The following is a 3,036-nucleotide window of genomic DNA, read 5'->3' as shown; positions in this document are numbered from 1 at the left end:
TAATTTGGATAATGATCCTCCTTTGGTTCACATCTGAATAAACCATGAGTTAATTCAAAGAACTGTTGTGCTCTTGATTACTGGAGGGAGCTACACTCTCAATGATTATATGGTTTGATTATTGTGAAACATGAGCTGAGTGGTGTGCTATAGACACACTGTCAGCCTTGAGAGATGTCTGGAACAAATGGGGGGACAGGCTGGCACTTATGCTCAACCCTGTGCCTGAAGCTACTAGTGAAGGAGACATCTGTTCCACTCAAAGTAGTACTAGGGTGTGGTACCGTGTTAACCAATAAAAGGTGTCATTTTGCTTGACTTCTCATTCCATTAAAAGGTAACTAATAAATTGCTCTATATTACTAGTCTAATTATTTATTGTTACAATATACATTTTTCATTGTAAAAAAAATCTCTCTCTTTATGTTTGTCTACAGGTCACTGTCCTTTCCATCAGTACATGCAAAATAAGCCAGACAAATAGGAAATTAAATGATGTGTGTTCCAGTTATGCCTGGAAGTCCCAGAGAAAAAACAAGGCACACATGTTGTTTGTGATGTGACACAGTGTCTTAGGTGTCATAATGTCACTATTTAACAATTTCCTTACCTTGTATGAACTTTGCCAGGAGCTCCAGTTACTACCACATAAAAGGAAAGCTACATGCTAGCCCCTTGCCCTTTTTTTCAAAATAATTTCTATTTCTTCTTTTAATTCTTTTGTAATTTGGAGTGAGCTGAAACCAAACTGGAGGTCAAGAATCTGTTTTTGAAAGAACTAATTACTTTTTAAGCAGAAGGGTCAGTATCATCTCAGAATCACTCTTCTGTATTCCTTGTAAGGAACTGCACAGAATCAATAAAAAATTGGCTTGTGTTGACAAGTTTGATGCCCAGGGTGCCTAAAAGGTTGCATTGAGTTAAAAAAGACCCATAAGGCACAGCATTAGGTTGGCATTTTAAGACATTGTAAGGGTGAAATTTGAGAAATCTGTTGACTGCCACTTCAGACCTAACTGGTAGATGAAAAACAACAAAAGTCAAACAGCTGTCAAAAAAAGAGAAATTATTGTTTTTTCTTTCAGTATTTTTAAATTAATTAATCTCTATCAATCTCATAAAAAATGCTAAAACTATCTGACTCATAACTCCTGAGATGTTGAGCCTTTAGCTACAGGCCCACAGAGCTTTGATATTATATTGGTGTAATATCATGTCCTGTTTAGGGTTGCTAATTAGACTTCAAATTGCAAGTGTTTGCAAGTCCTTTGCAGAAACATAACAGCAATTATTATGGACCTCCTCTTGCCTGAAGAAGAGGCCTGAGTTGCCTCAAAAGCTTGCATATTGTAATCTTTTTAGTTAGCCAATAAAAGGTGTCATTTTGCTTGGCTTTTCTCTACTTTCATAATGGCTAACACGGTACAATACCCTAGTACTATGTACCTCCTCTAAATTGTTTCTCTATACTGTTTGTTGCTCTTGCACTTGTTATCACACTGAGGGCTTGTTTATACTAACAGTGTGAGGACAATGAACAGACTGCAACACAAAGTGGGCACAAAGCAACCAAAACACATTCATACTTTTTGAGACCCGTTTGATCAGTGCATGGACATTCTCCTAGTCAGTAGATGACAGCTTTTGGTCCATGTTGCCTACTTCAATGTCACAGAGGATAATCAAGACTCTGTTGAAGGAAGAATAGTTGTGCCTGCTATTACTGACTTTCAGTGGAAGAAAAGGAGAAGGTGGAAAGTCACAACCATTAACCAAAAGCAGCAAAGGGAGGGTGAGTATAATATTCTTGTGGTGATTGACTTACATAATAGACAGATCTACTTCAGATATTTTTCCATGTTTTCCTTGTGCTTTCATGACATGTAACAAGTCCTTTTCTTGAAATTCATCATATAGGAAACATGGTGCTGTGTCTGCGTCATCACATAATTAGGAAAAATTCTGTGTGCAGCGTGCAAGCTTTTGTCTCTGACATTATTTTCACTGTGCAGTCCTCTTGCCCAGCGGGGACGATATCAAGCACAAACCTTTATACCTTTAAGCTACTACTACAATAGGAAGTGATGCTGGAGCCTTGGGTTTAACAAGATTCAATCTGCTTGCTGTCATAGTTCTAGCATTTACTTATGGCAGTGTAAATTAAACATGAGGGAGAGTAAATCTGTTTGGCCTAGGTCAAAGACTGTCTGGAATTCGTGTATTATTACTGACTATGGATCACAAAAAGGTTAATATTTTGCGAGGAATACTATTGCCTGCTATAAACTTATAATTGAGATGCTTAACAGGACTTTTTATTGCCATTCTTTTTTATGTTAATTATTAAATTCATTCTATACTGCTGTGTGTTTAACATTATTGGAGTGATTATATACAGTCATATGAAAAAGTTTGGTTACCCCTCTCAGCCTGCATAATAATTTACTCTACTTTCAACATAAAGATAACAGTGGTATGTCTTTCATTTCCTAGGAACATCTGAGTACTGGGGTGTTTAGTTATATGAAATTAAATCAAATGTGAAAAACTGGCTGTGCAAAAATGTAGGTACTCTTGTAGTTTTGCTGATTTGAATGCATGTAACTGATCAATACTAACTACTTCCAACACTAAATTGGTTGGATTAGCTTGTTAAGCCTTGAACTTCATAGACAGGTGGGTCCAATCATAAGAAAAGGTATTTAAGGTGGTCAATTACAATTTGTGCTTCCCCTTGACTCTCCTCTGAAGAGTGACAGCATGGGATCCTCAAAGCAACTCTCAAAAGATCTGAAAACAAAGACTGTTCAGTATCATGGTTTAGGGGAAGGCTACAAAAAGCTATGTTAGAGGTTTAAACTGTCAGTTTCATCTGTAAGAAATGTAATCAGGAAATGGAAGGCCACAGGCACAGTTGCTGTTAAACCCAGGTCTAGTAGGCCAAGAAAAATACAGGAGCGGCACCTGCACAGGATTGTGAGAATGGTTACAGACAACCCACAGATCACCTCCAAAGACCTGAAAGAACATCTTGCT

Source organism: Erpetoichthys calabaricus, chromosome 1 (genome assembly GCF_900747795.2).
Source record: "Erpetoichthys calabaricus chromosome 1, fErpCal1.3, whole genome shotgun sequence".
In the NCBI taxonomy this organism is placed as follows: Eukaryota; Metazoa; Chordata; class Cladistia; order Polypteriformes; family Polypteridae; genus Erpetoichthys; species Erpetoichthys calabaricus.
Note: the sequence above shows the minus strand (reverse complement) of the source record.